The sequence below is a fragment of the Panthera tigris genome, chromosome A1, assembly GCF_018350195.1.
Source record: "Panthera tigris isolate Pti1 chromosome A1, P.tigris_Pti1_mat1.1, whole genome shotgun sequence".
NCBI classification, from domain to species: domain Eukaryota; kingdom Metazoa; phylum Chordata; class Mammalia; order Carnivora; family Felidae; genus Panthera; species Panthera tigris.
This window is the reverse complement of record NC_056660.1, coordinates 211,408,784-211,429,983: the sequence shown is the minus strand read 5'-3', so window position 1 is coordinate 211,429,983 and position 21,200 is coordinate 211,408,784. Positions and strand designations below refer to the sequence as shown.

General features: G+C 38.9%; 1 long non-coding RNA gene and 1 pseudogene across 1 annotated transcript in view; one reads left to right on the top strand and one right to left on the bottom strand.

Annotated features, from left to right (window-relative positions):
- The window catches only part of LOC122241296, a 152,562-nt gene extending 131,416 nt beyond the window's left edge, over positions 1 to 21,146 (bottom strand). The window contains exons 1-2 of the long non-coding RNA XR_006221350.1: positions 20,156 to 21,146; positions 18,471 to 18,567 (exon numbers count right to left, since the gene is read on the bottom strand). This is a non-coding gene — a long non-coding RNA (uncharacterized LOC122241296). The remainder of the gene's footprint in view (positions 1 to 18,470; positions 18,568 to 20,155) is intronic.
- Positions 9,002 to 9,314, top strand: LOC102960033 (annotated as a pseudogene).
- Positions 21,147 to 21,200: the final 54 nt, after the last annotated feature.

The window sequence follows — 21,200 nt, the reverse complement described above, 5'->3', positions numbered from 1 at the left end:
CTGATGCGGGGCTCGAACTCACGAACCACAAGATAATGAACTGAGCCGAAGTCGGAGGCCTACCGTCTGAGCCACCCAGGCGCCCCCCAAAAAACAAGGATGTTTTTAAAAATAGAATTATTTTCTCACTCAGATGTTGACTTGGTTTATTTGTAGAGATAAAATGTCCTTCTCTGATCTAAAAATGAACTTCTAAAGTATACTCAAAGTCATACAGAAGGAGAGATGTACTGAATTCAAAAATTGTGCCTGGGGTGCCTGGGTGGCTCAGTCGGTTAAGCGTCCTACTTCGGCTCAGGTCATGATCTCACAGTCCGTGAGTTTGAGCCCCGCGTCGGGCTCTGTGCTGACAGCTCAGAGACTGTTTCAGATTCTGTGTCTCCCTCTCTCTCTGACCCTCCCCCGTTCAAGCTCTGTCTCTCTCTGTCTCAAAAATAAATAAACGTTAAAAAAAATGTTTAAAAAATTGTGCTTTATGGTTTGGAGTTGATGAAAAATAGCATCTAGATTTGAACAATTGGAGGGTTTTGGTGTTATTTACATTCTTTAACTTTTTACTCAATTTAAGATAACTTATTTTCTTCTTTCCTAAATGGTTCTGGGATTGAGAGCAATTGTCAGACTTCAGGCAGAATTTTACAGCCAAGGGACAAAAGCCTGACAAAGTTTATAATTGGAATGCTGATACCACCTTAACACAATAATATGACTGGCAGCACTATAATGTAATCAAAATATGCAAGAAATGCATTTTTTTCCAGTATTAGACAAGAGAATATGAAATTGCCACATTGAAATAGAGCACATTTTCTGGTTATTTATTGGATTCTGACATCATAACACCTTTGCACAATACAGGGTGACTTGAGGAAATATAAAAACTCAAATAGCACATGCATGAGAGATCTGGACATAAGTGATGGCCAACTTGTCTTGCTTCCTCATTGAAACCAGCTGGAATCTTCCTACAACAAGCAACTTTCATTTTTTAAGTGTAAGTTCATCAAGAGGATTAAAAAGAGGAAGGAAAATATTGAAGCCTGACCACATAAAGTAGGGAAAACAGCAGAACACCCCACTTGTCCAACCTAAGGCAGATACAAAATAAAACAAAATGGCCTAAATGCAGGTCCTGATGTGGTGTTCCTTCATGATGGAATTGAACAGGAAAAAAATGAGGATGCAAGAGCGTGTCACCATTCTCCTATCCCAGGATAGGATAGAATGGTGATAGGAGAGTGTCACCATTCTCCTATCCCAGGCAGAATCTCTATGATCGCTTTCTATCTTTTGGAAAGTAGATCGGTCCTGCTGCTTCACCACTGACAGAGAAGTTAACCCATGGCCTTCTTTTCTGTTTCTTCTGTCTTTTAAATTAAGTGCTCCTCAATTTTCTTAGCTTTTCTTGGGAGCGTATATGCATTCACTTCTCCTTATTGTCATCATCTTGATAGCTTACAATTACATAGCATTTTCCACTTTCTACACTCTTTCAAACATCCCACAGCCCCCTATGCAGTAGTATTATTCCCAGTTTACTCAGGAAATGAAGCCAGTATTAACAGACTCACTATTTATATGCATGATCCATTTCCACCCCCATCCTGAGAAAAGGATTTATTGTGATTTCACATTTATAAGCATTACATAAATGACTTTCCCATGTAAGTAAAACTTCTCCCTTTGGACACCAAACACAAAAATCATTCAAAATGGATTAGAAACCTAAATGTGAAACCTGAAACCACAAAACTCCTAGAAGAAAACGTAGGCCATAACTTTGGCATTGGCCATAGCATCGCTTTTCTAGATATGTTTCCTCAGGCAAGACAAACAAAAGCAAAAATAAACTATTGGAACTACATCAAAATAAAAGGCTTTTGCACAGCAAAGGAAACAGTCAACAAGAGGAAAAGATAACCTATTGAAATGGAGAAGATATTTGCAAATGATACATCTAATAAGAGGTTAATATCCAAAGCATATAAAGAACTTATACAACTCAACACACACACACACACACACACACACACACACACACACACAAAAACCAAATAACACAATTAAAAATGGGCAGAGGATTGGGGCGCCTGGGTGGCGCAGTCGGTTAAGCGTCCGACTTCAGCCAGGTCACAATCTCGCGGTCCGTGAGTTCGAGCCCCGCGTCAGGCTCTGGGCTGATGGCTCAGAGCCTGGAGCCTGCTTCCGATTCTGTGTCTCCCTCTCTCTCTGCCCCTCCCCCGTTCATGCTCTGTCTCTCTCTCTGTCCCAAAAATAAATTTAAAAAAGTTGAAAAAAAAAATTAAAAAAAAAATGGGCAGAGGACTTAAATAGACATTTTTCCAAAGAAGACATTTAGATGGTCAACAGACACATGAAAAGACACTCAACATCACTCATCATCAGGGAAATACAAATCAAAATCACAATGAGATATCACCTTAAACTGTCAGAATGGCTAGTAATCAAAAAAAAAAAAACAAAACAAAAAAACCAAGACATAACAATGTTGGCATGGGTGTAGAGAAAAGAGAACCCTCATGTACTGTTGGTGGGAATGTAAACTGGTGCAGCCACTGTGGAAAACACTATGGACATTCTTCAAAAAATTAAAAATAGAAATATCATAAGATCTAGTAATTTCACTACTAGGTATTACCACCCCCACAAAAAAAAACTAAAACACTAATTTGAAAAAATATATACACCCTATGTTCATTGCAACATTATTTACAACAGCTAAGATATGGAAGCAACATAAGTGTCCATTGTTGAATAGACAAAGAAGATGTGATACACACACACACACACACACACACACACACACACACACACACACTGGAATATTACTCAGCCATAAAAAATAAGATCTTGTCATTTATAACAACATGGATGAACCCAGAGGGTGTTATGCTAAGTGAAATAAGTCTGGAGAGAAAGACAAACCTATATGGTTTCACTTATATGTAGAATTTAAAAGACAAAACAAAGTAGAAACAGACCCATAATACAGAGAACAAACTGACAGTTGCCAGAGGGGAGGAGGATGGGGGAATGGGCAAAATGGGTGAAGGAGAGTGGGAGACACAGGTTTCCAGTAACGGAATGAATAAGTCATGGAAATAAAAGGCACAGCATGGGGAATACAGTCAGTGGTATTGTAATAGTATTGTATGGTGACAGATGGCAGCTTCACTTTTGGTGAGCATAGCATAACCTATAGAGTCTTCCAATCACTGTTTGTATACCTGAAACTAATATAACAGGTGTCAACTATACTTCAACTTAAAAAAAAAAAAATGCTTATATGTCACAAAGGATAGCAATGTAATTTAACCTTTTCTTTTTTATTTTTTTAACTTTTTAAAAAATGTTTAATGTTTTATTTTTACATATATATATTTGAGGCACAGAGAGAGAGAGAGAACACAAGCAGGGGAGGGGCAGAGAGAGGGAGACAGAATCTGAAGCAGGCTCCAGGCTTTGAGCTGTCAGCACAGAGCCCGATGTGGGGCTCAAACTCATGAGCAGTGAGATCATGACCTGAGCCTGTCAGACACTTAACCAACGGAGCCACCCAGTTGCCCCTAATTTAACATTTTCTTGAAGCCACAAGGTTGTCATCATAAAGATCTTGTCATTTTACAAAGATGTATAACACAGTTTTGATTTTTTTTTTTTTTGAGTCTAGCATTTTTTTCCCCTTATTATAATCAGGCTATCTGCTATGGCTTCTTATTTTAATAGGCCTGCCTCTTATAGTTCCGTTTCTGTTTCAAATCCTGCAGACTCATCTAAACCAAGAATTAGATTATGGTTCATTATGAATCATGTTCATTAAGAATTGCATGTTAGATAAGGTTCAAAGGATGATATAGAAATTAATGTTAATGGGTTTGATGCAGAGGCCTTAAAGCGATTTCACTTTTCAAAGAAAGCCCTTTTCAACTTACTTTCTATTCAGGGCCATGTTAAGAAAGGAAAACCTCAGGTTGCTAAAGTCTAAACTTCAGATAAGCCAGGTGGTTGTGAATTTTGATTTCCATTTTCATTCACAGCTACCCAATTTCTTACATTCTCCTGTGAATTATTTTCAAACAAGACAAAGTAGTAATCTCTGAGTAATGTTACTTTTTTGTTCCAGTGTTATTGGTATAATTTTAAGTCATAGAAATTTGTATAATCTAGCCCCCAAATTGCTCTTATTAATAGTTCAGGAAGAAAAAGAAACAAAAACCATTATCAAAGTTGATAATTGATGTAAAACATCATTTCCAAGCATTGTTCAGTTTAAAGACAGGAAAGTCCCCTGGACTAGAAGTCAAGAAATTGACTAAGTCATTTTATCTATCTAGTCCAAATAGTCTGTTTTTGTTTTTAATTAACTGACATGATTGAACAAAAATGATTTTTAAGGTCCCACTCAGCTCTCAGATATCCTGGCATTTAAAATAAGATCTGAATAGCACAAAATCGATGAGAGAGCGACATCTAGTGGCTTCTTAGTTTATACACATCCCGACTAACAATTCCAATGAATTACTGATTACTACAGTAATCACTGATTACTACAATCTCATACATTAAAATATTTAGAATTTTACAACATAGATGAATCTAGACAGTCATCTAGTTCAAACCTCTCACTTTACACTCATGACGACTGAGAACCAAAATGGCCATATCCTTGCTTAAAGACACACAGCTAAAGGTTACCCAAAGTCTACTGACTCTAAATCCGGTGTGCTTGTGTTTTACAATTTTATGTTCCCCACAAAAGCCAACAAAGGCAAGAAACAATACCATAAAAGACCAAGGAGATTTTATTCCTTTGTGCAAGATCATTATCTGTTGATGGTTATCATACTGTTTTGTAATGTTTGTTTACATGTTTAACTGACCCCATTCATTAGTCATGAGTTTCATGAGGCTAGGGACCCCAGTTCTCACTCATTTTTGCAGCCCCAGCACCTAGAGTTATACTGAACCTATCATTCAGGCTCAAATCTATTATCTTTCATCTATCTACCTAACTATCACTCAAGGTTTAATAACATACCATCAATACATTATTTTTAAATTCATTGAGGAGTGTGTAATTTTATAAAATAAGAATGTAACTGTATTTTACGTGTGGCCAAAAACAAGACAAATTTACTGAACTATTTTTTCCCAACTCTCTTTTGGAAAACTACCTGTCTCTATTCCACATCACTCAGATGGGGCTGACCGAGTCTTTCTCAGCCCCAGAAGTTCATGATCTAGGGCTGGCCAGTATCACTTTGTCTTCTCCCTAGCCAAAGTGACTGGTTTGGGGACTTTTCTGCTGAAGCCACTGGGAAAGATGCCTCCTCTTTGTCTGGAATCTTGAGCTATACATGTTTAAAGATGACACAGACTTGGAATAGTCAGTGGCCATTCTTCCTGCCACATGGAAAAAGCTCCCCTAAAAAGAGAGAGCAGATGAAGGAAAACAGAGATAGAGACAGTGGCCTGGCATTTTCAAATACCCTGAATCTGGCCATGCATTTTCTTTTTGCTTAAACTATCTTAAATGGGCTTCTGTCCCTTGAAAATAAGTGCTGATAACACTAAAATATGTGGCTTAAAAAGCAATTGAGGACAAGTCTTTAAAATTTAGTTCCCAACTGTTTCCATGTAAAACAAGGCAACAGTATCACTTGATGTGAATAGAAAGCCATATCCTAGATATGAAATATGAATTATCTCTTCCTCTTTCTCCAAATGCCTGTAGAATGCATTACCTGATTCCATAATTGAATATTTATTGATAGCCTCTAGGTTGAGATATTTTATTTCTTTAAGCATATTGTGAACTTCCCAAAGGTACAAATCACAGAATAGCTTAGAACAAATCAGGGCCCCTGGGTGGCTCAGTTGGTTAAGTGTCCTACTTCAGCTCAGGTCATGATCTCATGGTTCGTGGGTTCAAGCCTTGGATTGGGCTCTATGTTGACAGCTCAGAGCCTGGAGCCTGCTTGGGCTCCTGTGTTTCCCTCTCTCTCTCTCTCTCTCTGCCCCTCCCCCACTTTTGCACACACGCACTCCCTCTCTCTCAAAAATAAACGTTAAAACATTTTTTAAAAGATGATTCTTTTTTTTTAATGTTTATTTTTGACGGGGGCAGGGGGGTCAGAAAGAGGGAGACACAGATTCTGAAGCAGACTCCAGGCTCCGAGCTGTCAGCACAGAGCCTGATGTAGGACTTGAACTCATGGACCATCAGATCACTACCTGAGCCGAAGTCAGACACTCAACCGAGCTACCCAGATGCCCCTAAAAATTTTTTTTTAAAAAAAGAAAAAAGCAAGCACTTAGTGAATATTTCTTAATGTGTATAAGGTCTAAATTGTGTATAACTATTTAGTTATATATAACATCCTCAGAAAATATTTTATGAGAATTATTTCAAATGAAGAAAAAAGAATTTCCTAATTAAATAAAACTTGCAATAGGGAGAGACTTATTATGTAATTTGCAGAATTGCCTCCTAAGTGGTTCATCTCATGTGGCTGTGGCTGCTAGTTTCCCACTAAAATCTGTTCTTCCCAACAGAAATTAAGCCAGGTACGTGACTATCCAGGTAGAGACTGAATTCCCCAGCCTCCCTAGAAGCTATGTAGCTAAGATTGGACCAATGGGACATGAATAGAAGTGATTATATGCCACTTCTGGGTCTGGACGTTACAAAATTTAGCTTGAGAAATTTCATTATCTTTTTTCCTTTTTTTGTACATTGAAATACAGAAGTGCCAGTAACGCATACAGATGAGAACAATGCTCTATGCCAGGAGTCAGTAAACTATAGTCCACAGACCAGCCACCTGTTTTTTTTTTTTTTTTTTGTAAATAAAATATTGGAACACTGCTAGTCCATTTGTTTACATAATGTCTATAGCTGCTTCTGCACTACAGTGACAGAGTTGAGTAGTTGCAATAAATACTGTATTGGCCTGCAAACCTACAATATATACTATCTGGCTCTTTCAGAAAAAGTTGCCAGACATAGGGAGTCACTATGGCTAGGGGAAAGCATAAATGTTCCACCATGGTCTATTTGGTTCCAGAAAGGTTATACCACCAGAGGGCTCCACTTTAATTGACCCTGCAAGCTGAGAAGAACTGAGCCAACTATATACATCCTCAAACTAGCTCAGTGGCTCAGATTGAATTTCCAGTATCAACCCTGCTAAGGCAGTTCTTGAGAAGATGAATTAGGATTATCCAAAAATTCAATGGGAAGGTGTAATAGTTAATTTTGTGTGCCAACTTGACTAGGCCATGCGGTGCCCAGACATCAGTAAAACATTTTGGGGGTTGTGTCTGTGAGCATGTTTCTAAGTAAGAAAAACATTTCAATGAGTAGACTGAGTAAAGCAGATTACTCTCCCTAATGTGTGTGGGCCTCATCTAATCAATTGAAGGCCTGAACAGAACAAAAAGGTTGAGTTAGAGGGAACTCCTCTTGCCTGATTTATTTGAGCTAGAACATCGGTCTTTTCCTGCCTTCAGACTCCAACTGAAATATCAGCTCCTCTTGGGTCAGAAGATCTCCTTCCGGCTTTCAGACTAGAACTTACACCACTTACACCACTACTTTCCTAGATTTCCAGCTTGCTGACTGCAGATGTTGGGACTTAACCTCCATAATTACGTAAGCCAATTCCTGATATTCTGATAACAAATCAATCTCTCTCTCTCTCTCTCTCTCTCTCCACACACACACACACACACACACACACACACACACACACACATCCTATTAGTTCTGTTTCTCTGGAGAACCTTAATACAGAGGATATTTAAAAGACATATATGTTAATCACCCATATATTCCTATACAAAACAGAAAATATGTTTCCACTCATAATCGCAAGTCATCATAATTGCATCACTAGGTAATAAACTATAAGGGAAAACATGGATATGAGCAGATTGTGTGTGTGTGTGTGTGTGTGTGTGTGTGTGCAGATTTGTTTGAAATAAAAATGAGCTGGTGGTGTCATTCAGTTAGAAAACCAGAATAGCCTAGAACAGGTGGTCCTTTACCAATAAGCACTCAAAGTCTACATTTTCAAAAGCATTTCCAGATTATTACCTTAATACACAATTTTCCTTTAGATTTGATCATGTCCAAAGATATGCACAGGTGGAGGTTCATCCTTTCAGACCAGTGTTCTCAGTTGGGTGTGATTTTGCCCCCACAAGACATTTGGCATGTCTGGAGACACTTTTGGTTGTCATAACCAGGAGAAGGATATTACTGGCATCTTGTGTGTTGCTGCCAGGGATACAGCTAAGCATCCTACAATGCATAGAACAGCTCCCTCCCCAACAAAGAATTATTTTGGCTCAAAATGTCAATAGTGCTGAGGTTGAGAAAAACCCTGCTTTAGACAAAAGATTGTGCTATCTGAGTGAGATAACATATCAAAGTCAAACAGTCATTTATTTGGTGAAAATGAATTCAGAACCTTTCCTGGAAGCTGGTTTTCATGGAGAAAAGTGCATAGAAGAATGTGAGGTTCCTGAGTACCTTCAGGGAATGGCAGAGGTACCCCACAAAGAAATGAGAAGGGAGAAACACCAAAGACAAATTACACACATTTACAAATTTACAACTCACTTTAGAGGAAAGCATGCCCTTTGGAGAGGAGGTTCAGAACTTCCAAAAAGCTATTCAAATTCAAATTCCTAGGAGGCAAGGAGCCTATGATTTCTTGTGTGCATCAAACTTGAGCTTTAGTTTCTAGAAGAACTCAATTGGTTCTTCTCTGACAAAATTAAGCAGAAAACTATGAGTTAAAAAGTAAAGAATCAATGCCTGAGCTGTGTCTCTAGACCAGTGTCTCTAAGCCCTGGGTGTCAGACACCAGGCATTAAACCCACCCTCCTACCCCAAGAGGGCACTGTGGTAACTAATGCTTAAAACCTAGCTTAACTTGCTCTTTCTTTCCGTGCAGATAGCCTTCTCGCAGCCATGGTGAATGTTGCTAAAACCCACTGGACTTTCTGCAAGAAGTGTGGCAAGCACCAAAGTGACACAGTACGAGAAAGGCAAAGATTTTCTTTATGCCGAGGGAAAGAGGCATTATGACAGGAAGCAGAGTGGCTATGGAGGGTAAACTAAGCCTACTTTCCAGAAAAAGGCTAAAACTACAAAGAAGATGATGCTGAGGCTTGAATGTGTTGAGCCCAACTACAGATCTAAGAGAATGCTGGCTATTAAGAGATGCAAGCATTTTGAGCTGGAAGGAGATAAGAAGAGAACAAGCCAAGTGATCCAGTTCTAAGCTTCATATTTGTTACATTATGAAGACAATAAAATATTGAGGTTATGTTCATTTCAAAAAAATAAAATAAAATAAAACCTGGCTTAAGTCAGCTTAACTCCAAGCCTCATGTATTACCGGGATCCTGGCAAGAACAGCTGGAATTCACAAACTGGGTAATTTTGAAGAAACTTTAATAAAAGGACTATTTCCAAAGATATGAGCATGATATAGGGAAAACTCAGGAGATAGTGCACTACTTCGTACTAATAATACCACCTTTACTCCTGAAGGGGTATTTGGAGGGAGCATTTCTCTAACCACTGGATTCAGAGAGCTGCTTAGGAAGGACAGCCTAATGAGGGCTATGACATTCAATCAAGGGATGCAGCCAGGCCATGAAGACCCTAAAAGAAAGCAACTGAGAAATAAATATATTCGTTTCACTCCCTTTGCTTCTTCTTTTTTAAAATTTTTAAAAATGTTTATTTATTTTTGAAGGAGACAGAGCATGAGTGAAAGAGGGGTAGAAAGAGAGGGAGACACAAGAATCTGAAGCAGGCTCCAGGCTCTGAGCTGTCAGCACAGAGCCCAATGCAGGGCTTGAGCCCATGAAGGGTAAGATCATGACCTGAACCAAAGTTGGATGCTTAACTGACTGAGCCACCCAAGCGCCCCAGCCCCCTCGCTCCTACTGATCACCTTCTGGTGCTTCTCGTCAACAAAATCCAATGGGCACTGAGAAAGCAAGAGGATCATTTGATGAAGGTCAGTGTCTGAATCCATTCAGGCTGCTGCTGCTATAACAGAATACCATAGAGTAGGTAGGCAGCTTATAAACAACAGAAATTTATTTCTCGTAGTTGGAGGCTGAGAAGTCCAAGATTAAGGCACCAGAAGATTTGATGTGTAGTGAGAGCTGCTTCCTGGTTCATAGATGGCTGTCTTCATGCTTTATTCTCACATGGTGGAAGGGGTAAGAGAGCTCTCTACAGTCTATTTTATAAGGGTATTGTCTAATTTGCTCATATTGCCACCATAAAATGCCATGGACTGGGTGGCATATAAACATAGAAATTAACTTCTCACAGTTCTGGAGGCTGGGAAATCCAAGATCAAGGCACCAGCAGATGTGATGTCTGGTAAGAGCCATTTCCTGGTTCATAGATGGCTGTCTGCATGCCGTGTCATGGCGGAAGGGGTGAGAGAGTTCTTTGCAATCCTTTCTATGAGGACAACGATTCCACTCATGAGGCCTCCACTCTCAAGACATAATCACCACCCAAAGGTCTCACTTCCTAATACCATCATATTGGTGGCTAGGATTGCCACATATGAATTGTTGGGGAGACACAAACATTCAGTCTTTAATAGTCAGTCTCCAAGTTAGACCCAGGGGAAGAGTAGGAAGTAGATCTTGAGGAATGCATTCTTGTCCTTAATTCAAATGAAAATTTTGTGTCACCAATACATAGCAACCATTTTATTCTGATTGATACCCATTCATTCACGTTCTCACCTGAAAACTAAATGTTAGCCAGCATCGTTATTCTTCATATTATAAGGAAGGGTGGAAACAATGAGATAAAGAAAGTTAAATAATATCTAGCACAGCTGCTACAATCCCTACTTCTATAGCTGCTCACCAGCCTAAAGCTGGTAATCATGGCTGTCTTCTTCCCCCACTTACTTCAAAGTCCCTTTACCCTCTGATAGCATCTCAGCTGGATTCTTTAATTGGTAGGGATATCCAAATAATTTATTTCCATGGTATATAAGCCTTTGCTGACCTTGTCTTTATTGGACTGCCACAGTTTTACATTGAACAGGACTATTTGTCATGGCAGTATTATGAGGTACTCTAGTGATTCTCTGGGTCCTAAACATAATCTTCCCCATACCCACTGTAGAGTAGAAACCCAATTTCCCATTAATTAACAGGATTAGGCATCCTGGCTAGTACAGGGAGGTGTGGAGAAGGTAAGGAAGTAAAGCTAGATCCCAAATAAGGAAGACCACTTCCTTCTGCCTCCACTCCATACCACTACAATCCACTCTCTATGGGACAGAGTGACAATCCTAAAACAAATATGATAGGCCCATTCCTTCTTACTGTTCTTCATTGCTCCTGGTAAAAAGTCTGAACTCTTTATATATTGGCCATTATCTCTAAATTCTGCCTTTCTGTCCAGGACTTTCTTTTACCACTACCCCATTTCTATGTGGGCCCTTATATACACACAATTTTAAACATCTTTCAGTTTTGTTTTGTTGTTTTCCATGTGCTGAGATTACTCTTCACTTGCAAGATTGTCATTCAGCAAAGAAAAATTACAATTATGATCTAAGTCCATATATATATATATATATATATATATATATATATACATACATACATATATAAAGAAAACAGGTAACATAACCTATTTGTCCTTGAAAACCTTTCTGGAACAATTAACCAATAAAAATATGGTAAACACATGCTATGTATTCAACCCTTGGTAAAGGTGCAACGACTAATACAGTGACATAAAACAACATTTCTGTCTTCAGTTAGCTTTATAAATAATATGGAGACAATATTCTTAAACATTAAAATAAAAACTAAAAATGATAAAAGATACAAACACTAAGATCAAAATGAAACAGAAGTGCCTTCATATGCTTTCATATGATCATCTATTGTTGCCAGGAAATAACTTAATGTTGGGGTAATGGAATTTGTGAGAGGAAGAAACACAAATTTTGGAGACAAATAGACCTGTGGTCCATTCCTAGCCCTGATCTTACTAACTGAATAATGAACAAACCACTTAACTCTCCTAAATCTGTTTCCTCCATGATGAAGTACTATGCAGAATAATTAAGAGGATTAAATGAGTTGCTCAAAAGTAGTTGATGTTATTAAGATGAGATTTCTACCTTGAACACATATGTTTAAGTGAAAGACATCTAGACTGGAACCCGTTAAAAAGAAAAACACAGGCCCAAGATGGAGTCACTTATGCTACACCAAATCCCCAAACCAGGGCTTAATACTTAATCTAATTGCAGTTTTAACCTCCTTCAGAAATGTAGTTTTAACAGAACAATCAGGAATTTTCTGGTCAGCCCCAATGAGGTCATCTGCCAGGCAGGCCCCTTCCATCCCCCAAAGGATGATGAGGTAATCTGATGATAAGACCCCCAGGCCCCCCACCCCACAGACTCCCACCCCTGCTCTCAGGGAAAGTAACCTTGGTTGAAACATTTCTTTTTGCTAATGACTTCTTGTCCCACCATTCTTCCCATAAAACCTTTTCCATTTTGTTCTACTCCTCTGGAAGCTCCCCTCTACTTGCTAGATGGGATGATGCCAGATTCATGAATAGCTTAATAAAACCTATTAAATCTTCAAATTTACTCAGTTGGATTTTTGTTAACACCCTTGATATGTAAATGGCTATCCAGCAGATAGAGGGCCCCTGACTGGTGAGAAGAATCCCATCTCTATCTATCTTGGAGGGAGAAAAGTCTCTGGAAAGAAAGTGGCTTCTGGCACCTTATGAGTAATGGGACGCACACTGGTCCTATAGGCCTGCTTAGAAAAAGGGTGAGGTGAGATACTGAAAATGTGCGTCTCAACTGTCATGAGGCATATTAAGGTCTTCAATATTTGCTCGATTTCAAGAGAACCGTGTACCCAATATGTGCTCTAGAAGTACACGGTAACTATGAGTTTGCCGAAGTCTTACACTAGGCTTTGAGAGATGGCAATGGTTAGACGGATCTGAATGGTAAGTACATGACCAAGTGAGCATAGGCCAGGACACAGAAAAACAATATGTCAGTTTTCCTGGGGTACCTCTATTTCACTGAAAGTTAAAGGGCAGAGAAGAAACATAAACTGGAAAGCAATTAGGACCCAAGCTGTGAAGAGGTTTTAATGCTAGGATAAAGACGACCATTGCTCCAGGCAATGAAAGACCATTGTAAGGTTCCCAGCAGAGAAGAAATAGGACAAAATTGAAGATTAATTCAGAGGGATATATCAGTATAGTTCCTAATGAACCTAGAATAAGTCTGAGAGGGTAATTAGCTAGAACATTCATTTCCCCAAACATAATTCACTTGTAGAGCCTTTTAGAGTTTGCAAAGTACTTTTCATACATCTACTTTCATTTAACTATCTCAACAAGTTCCAGAATCATGTGTTATTCTTATCCTTATTTTATAGATGAAAAACAAATACATCACATAGGGTCCCACCAGAGAACAGATGGCAAACTTGAATTAGAGTAATTTAAAGTATTTATTTACAGCAGGTTATAAAAGGATAGTCGAGGTGTAGAGAACCTGGGGCCAGTAATAGTGGGAAATCTGTAACCACTCCTAGGCCAGGAAGGGTGAAAAAAGCCAGCTGTACTGGAACCTACAAGCAGAGAGTTGTGTAGAAAGAAGTGCCCTGACATGAGCAGTGACCTTCAGCAGTAAAACATCAGCTGGCCAAGTCAACCTCCTCTCATGGAAGTGCTGGTGGAATAAATACCATGGTTTTGTTCTCTGCCCTCCCATCTCCTGTTGAGGGTCCCATAAATTGGAGGCAACAAGAAACTAATGACCCGTAAGTCTATGGATACAGGAAAAACCTTTTCCCCCTCAACAGCTTCTCTAGTCTCTCCCCCATATGAAAAGTTTATGTCCCTAACACAAAAGACATATGAAATCCCCTAAGACTGTATGGCATCATGGAGCAATGTTGGTTCAATAATATTCCCTCATGATACCTAAATGTTAGCTACCCCTGGTATTCTTCATATGTGAAAGAAGGAAAAGTCAAGTGAAGGGGAAAAGAAAGAAGTGATGTAAAACATAATTGCTACAATCCATACTTCTTCCTGATCATAAAAGCTAAGTTGGTAATCATAGCACCAGAACCAGCTTCATAGGTGTATTTCCTGTGTGGCCAAATGGAGCCCTGAATTCAGAAGGGCTCTCTGAATTAGTTAATACTCTCCTATTGATATACTGAAGTTCTTGATAATATTTGAGCAAGGGGCCCCACATTTTTATTTTGCCCTGGGTTCTACAAATTATGTAGCCAATCCAGCATAGCTTCCTTTTTATAGCATCTATTCAAGTTAACTTAGCCTTTGTTGAAATTTGGCTGGACAGGATTCTTTACCACTAGGTAAAAGTAGATGACCCAAACCTTCCTTCCTTGCCTTTATTGGGTTTTCCAGTGAGTAAAACATTAGGTAAGGAAGTACTATAAAATGGCTCGTCAATATTCTGGATTCCTGACAAAATCCTCCTTTATGTAGCAGAAACCTATTTGCCCTCTACTAATCAGGATCAGTCATTCTGACCTGAACAGCAATCTTTAATTCTGCCTGTAGGTACAGCAGCCTATGGAGCCCCCAAAGGCCAGGAGGCAGTCCCAACCAACTCATCTGAATCATGACTGTACCCTCTTAGGGACTAGGACCTTCAAAATGATCCAGCCCACAGGTATAAGAATGAGAAGCAAAAATTCTTCAGATGAGTTATTGAGGGCTAATAATGAGAAACATCTCTCCTTTGTCCTTCAACTTATGAATTCTGGGCATGGAGTTAAAGGCCCTATATACTGGCAAAAATTTAGGGCATATACCCAATGGTATACTGGTAAATGTTTAACAACCAGCTCCCTGGGAAAACAATAAGCCCTGATTTGTAGGATTTGCCAGTTCTGAGGTATAAATATTCCCACTATGGCTAATTTCAAGCTACTAATGTCTGAATGCTGAGTTAGGAACAGATATGCAGTATATATAGTATTTTACCACACTGATAAAATAGACAAAAATGAGCTCAAGAACATAGACAATATTTAATGTAGTAAAATAATTAGGAAGTGGTAAGTTTTTAATATGTTATCTTTTAAAATATATTTAATTATAAATTTATATAATAACTATAAATTATAAACATATGTGTGTATGTAGCCAAAATGTAAAATTATTTTAAAATAAAATTTCTAAACTTTTTATTTTGAAATAACTTTATAATTACATAAGAGTTGCAAAGACAGTACAGAGTTCTCATATGCCCTTCACCCAGCTCCCTCTAATATTATCATCCTACGTGCCTGTGGTACATTTATGAAAGCTAAGATATTGACACTAGTGCAATATACAAAATAAATTGCAGACTTTATTTGAATTTCATCAGTCTTTTTCACTAATTTTTTTTTCCTGTACCAGAATCCAATTCAGGATACCACACTGCACTTAATATAATTTAATTTTTAACCATGGCTATGCTTAACAACTGAAAATTCCTGAATAGTTTTGCAGTTGTTTATATTGTAACCAGAAGCTGATTTTTTGCAGTCGTTGTAATTGGCATTTCACTGGAACAAGCCAGGCACCTATCCTTATAAGCAGGTTGTATGGGCCTCCAAGAATGTCTGTGTCAGTTTTTCCTTGCACTAAACACTAGGCTGGGGTATTCTGTTAGGTACTGTAAAAAACAAACAAACAAACAAAAAAAAAAACAATATTTGTTCTTTCACAGTGTTTTTCAGCCAACGTGCAGAATGATGAAGTACAAAGGCAGCTAAGATATGCACGGGCTATGGAGTAGTGCTGTGTGGTAGTTACTAGTTCTAGTTTTAGTACTATATCTAGGTATCCAGAGCTAGATCAACTGCACCAAATTCCATGCCTGCTTGCATGGTTTTGGAACTATATTTAAAGGAAAAGGGGGAAGCCTGAGGAAACTAACTTTTTTTTACTTTTCTGGTTTGTTCAGAAGTTTGATAAGTCACATGGCTTTAAGTAGGTTCTTGAGAGTTAAGAAAATTTAAAAAAAAATTGGTAGGTGTTATTGACAACAACAAAAAAAGAACACAGGCCTTTATTATAGAGAGAATATGATCTTCTGGGGGACTGAAGTAGAGAAAACATTCAATTAAAGTATTGCAAATCCAAAGGTAAAGAAAGTAATTAAATTTTTAAAAAGATATGTATATGAATTCTCAGTCTCAGGAAGCAGGTATCTTAGGAGACCCAGGAGAAACTAGGGTAGCTTGGAAAATATGCTTGTTTTACTTATTAAAAATGAGCACTGGACAACTGAAAGCAAAATAAAAGAAGAAAGGCTGATTATGCTGGAGGAAGCCAAGGTTCCCTTAAAAATTATTATATCAGAGGAAAGAGAGGAAAAATTGTATCTTTAAGGAAAGAATAAATACATATAAAATGGAGTAACTTCAAAATGTAGTACAGAAAGATATTCTCCAAAAAGGTAGGAGAGGGGCACCTGAGTGGCTCAGTCGGTTAAGCGTCTGACTACGACTCAGCTCATGATCTCATGGTTTGTGAGTTTGAGCCCCGCATCGGGCTCTGTGCTGACAGCTCGGAGCCTGGAGCCTGATTTGTATTCTGTGTCTCCTCCTCTCTCTGCCCCTCCCATGCTCATGCTCTCTCTCTGTCTCTCAATAATGAATAAACATTAAAAAAAATTTTTTTAGGGGCGCCTGGGTGGCTCAGTTGGGTAGGCGTGCAACTTCAGCTCAGGTCATGAACTCACAGTTCATGGGTTTGAGCCCCACGTCGGGCTCTGTGCTGACAGCTCAGAGCCTGGAGCCTGCTTCGGATTCTGTGTCTCCCTCTCTCTCTGCCCTCTCCCCCACTCATGATCTGTTTCTCTCTGTCTCAAAAATAAATAAACATAAAAGAAATTTAAAAAAAAATTTTTTTAAAAGGTAGGAGAAAGCGGGGGTGGGGAGAGGTTCAATGTTATTAGATTAGAACAATAACTGAGAGCCACTGAAATCAAATCTAACAGAGGATGGAAAGCAAGGTCTCTAAACAAAGTAGAATAACTCACTTATAAGAAACTAGGATTCAAATACCATAGAGAGTACCCTCTTCAAGGTATAGTTAGGCTATTTTGGAACTATCTACCAAAGATTGACAGTGTCATTGGAAGTGCCCTAAGAACATTTGGATAGATTTGAAAGGGAAACCAGAAACATTGGTGCAAAGTACTCCAAGAATTAGTGGGTGAGTTTCAAGTTGACAGTTATTATACCTGTGCCCAGAATGAACATCATCTTCTAAAATTGCATCAGCATTATCTTCTGTGCTATTATCTATACAGATGTATTTTGTATGGTATGAACGTGCATGATCATTGGTGTCATTTCTAATGGAATTCACAATTTTAATCATATTTTTTAGATTAATTGTAAGGAAATTAAAAGGAAAAAAAATCCACATCAGTAGGGACCACATATCTGATAACTCTAAAGATCTTACACTAAAACATAAGCCAAGATTTATTTGGAAAGCACTGTCACTCCAAGTGTGATTGATGGGTAATTTTTACTGTAATAATGAACACTTTATAAGTGTAGTGTCACATTTTCCAAAGTGCATTCATGAAACAACGATTTCTGTTACATACTGTTAGAAGTTCAGCATCCCTGCCTCCTCTCCTCACAAAATTACTCCCACAAAAACTTAAGTGAAATAGCACCAAAATTTATTTATAGTGAAGATATTGCCAAATGAATCACAAACACATTTTGCCTTAGAGATATTACTCATAGCACCTGTCATGCTCGGCATCCCCTTCTAAAGGTGCCTACACTCCATACTGAAGAAAGTATCTGGTCCCTGCACCATGATGGCTATACCATATGACTAGTCCCTCAGCCACTGCTGAGTAGACTACGGGAAGCACCTGACTTTAAGGAACAACCAATCAACCCATAAGCTGGCCTGTAACTTATGATTATGTGGCTTGGTAATTAGACAGCCTCTCTGGTTCTCCTCCTTGGGAATTTGAACCATGATATATAAAGTAAATTGGTTAGCTGGTAAAAGGAGGAGGAGCAAGAGACAAGATTAACACATTCATGCTAATAGTGGAGTACTAGAGCTCAAAGTCACAACTTCTTGTTACTAGAGAGGACCTTGGATTTTGATTAACCATCAAACTACAGTCCCTGCAGTCTCACATGAGGCCCAATTGTTCAGTTTTCCCTGCAACCCTTGTGGCCTGGCTACATAGAGGAGATTCCTGTTCCTTTTCTACTTCATGTTGATTTAGAATAAGTTCCCCATTTGCCAAAATCACCAAGTGACTATTTCTTGCAACAAAAAGAGCACCTCTCCCTATTCTTCATGTGATCATATTTATACTTACCTGGCCACATCCCAGCTGAGTGTTTTTCTGAGATATACTATCACCAAAGCAGAACTTGCCAGGCATATCTTCCATTGTTGCACACTCTTTGTACTTCCTTTTTAAAAAATGTTTTTACATGGATGAATAAAAGATTATTAGATAATTTTGAATCTTCTTTAATTCATATTTTTAAAAAGTTGATTAGGTGCAATCTTCTGTTATTTGTAGCACTATTTGTTACAGTTCATAAATAATTTTGTTTCACTTCTCAAGGTAGAGCTGTTGAGAGTCACTGTCCTAAAAAGTACCCAGGTTAGAGGGCATAGATTACAACACTGGATGTCAATCAACAGTTTTCTTCTTAGTAAATAGATAAAAGTTGAAAAACAACATGTTGTGCTCTAAATCTGGGATTGTTGGAAGCTCCCATTATCTTTGCTTAGCCCCTAAGCGCACATATGATAGGGGGAAAATCTCTTCCTAACACCAGAGGGCACTGTGCCATTGGGCTATCTCCCTGAGAGGTTCCCACACTGGGAGCTAATTTTTACAGCTTCTCCTACATTCCTGTAGCACATTCAATCTTTCAGAAAAGCCTTCTGCTCTTTCCTTTTTACCATCCTTTCACCAGGACTGTTCTGAGGTTGAATGAGAATAGGGGATTAAAAGAAGCTGCTAGAGGCCAAGTTGCACAGCAGTAAGAGGAATTTGCAATTGTTAGTCTATACTATTCTACCTCTAGCAAATTCAGTAATCTCCCAATCTTCTGGTCCTTGTTATCCTTACTTAAAATTAGGATACAATTCAGACAAATATATACAATGAGCATACCTAAATTGTTTTAGACTGGAAAGTAAAATCTTGTTAATTCTCATTCTAATTTAAAAATAAATCAGATTGGTGTGCTTAAACCTATTAAAGTTCTATATAACTCCTGGAACTTCTTTTTTTTTTTACTTTTTTTTTTTTTTTAACCTTTTATTCACTTTTGAGAGAAAGGGCATGAGTGGGGGAGGGGAGAGAGAGAGACACAATCTGAAGCAAGCTCCAGGGTCTGAGCTGCCATCACAGAGCTTGATGTGGGGCTCCAACTCACAAACCATGAGATCATGGCCTGAGCCCAAGTCAGATGCTTAACCAACTGAGCCACCCAGGCACCCCACTCCTAGACCTTCTTAAGGAGAATACCCACCAAGTACTACCAATAATCTACTCTTATCATAAACTTCCTATAGCTAGTTAGTTTAGGGAGTTTGGCCTCTTTCTTTCACAATACAAATTAAGAGGTAATTTTTCAAATAAGGTTTGTCTCAACACTTATTAATGCCCTTAACATTTATTGATAAACTGTGTGCCAGGCTTACATCTGCTAGATGCTGGCAAAAAATACACAAGTTGTGCTTCCTGATGTTTTCAATGTAGGACACAATAAAAATAATTTTTTAATTGTGAAATTTAACTGATAGGTGCTACTGAGAGCTACATGAAACCACCAGCAAATGTAACAGAGACTTGCTCCATCCAGTTAAGGGTGGTCAAGAAATAGTTCCTCTAAGTAAATGATTCTTGAGATCTGACAAATAAGTAGGGTCTCAACAGGTAAAGGGTGTGTGGGGGTAGACAGGGACGGAGGATGGGGAGAATAATCTCCGCACGTACAAAAAAAAAAAAAATTGTGGGAGAACTAAGGGAAAAAAGCTTACTGTAACTCCAGTTCAGTGTATAGTGAAGGGGCGAGAAAGTTGGGCAATCAGAGGACTTCAAAGCCGTAACTATATTTATTCTAAGAGTAACTGAAAAACCACATAAAGAGTTTTGAGCAGAATGTTGCCATGATCACATTTGTATTTGAAGACTATCCTGGCGCCACGTGAAAAACAAAATGCGGGGTTAGAAAGCTGTTTTTCTTTGTGGAAGGAAGACTCTCTAGGTGGCAGATTGTCGAGGATTAACGTTTAGAAAATATAATCCAAAAAAAAAAAAAAAGAAAGAAAATATAATCCACACATCAAGGTGATGAAATACATAAACTATGAATGAGCTCAGTGCACTTCTGATTTCAATTTCGTAACTGTTTTAAATTGGCTGGTAAAATAAATAAAAATAAGCCCGTTCGATTCCAAACACTGGGGCTTATGCGCCAGATCCGTGGAGTCAGGGTGTTTATTTCCTTAAGTAAAGGTTTCATTGTATTTTCATGGGCCCAAGGAAATGCCCTCTGACGCATTACAGATTGGCGGAAGTAATGTATTAAGGAATGTCCAAAGGCGCCGGTCCTTGGATCATTAAGGTTTGGGTCTTGGGAAGCCTGGACTACCATGAGGAGAGCACCATTCACCGCTACAAACAGAGACAGATCCCTGGGACGGCCTCAGAATTCGGCAGTCACGCGAGGTCAGGCAGAGAAGAAGCCTTAGGAAACCTGGACTCTATTCCGGAATTCGTCCCAGTGACAGGGACAGTATTCAAGTCGCTGCAGACTTCCCGGAGGCTCAGGCCAAGCCCCTCCCACCGCTACGGTGGCTGAGAAGGTCCTTGACTAATAGGCCAAGTCTGCGTACGTGAAAGCGCAAGTACTTTGAAGACTTCTTGGATCAGGGAGGGGTTAAATCCAGAGCCCGCAGAGAGTACGAGTTCAGCTCCGGTGGATCCCTCTTGCAGACCGCCGCAGCTTGGTTTCCTAACGGGCTGTCACCCAACAAGTTTCTCCATTGGTTTAGAAGCGAGGGCCCGCCTTCCACCGTTGTC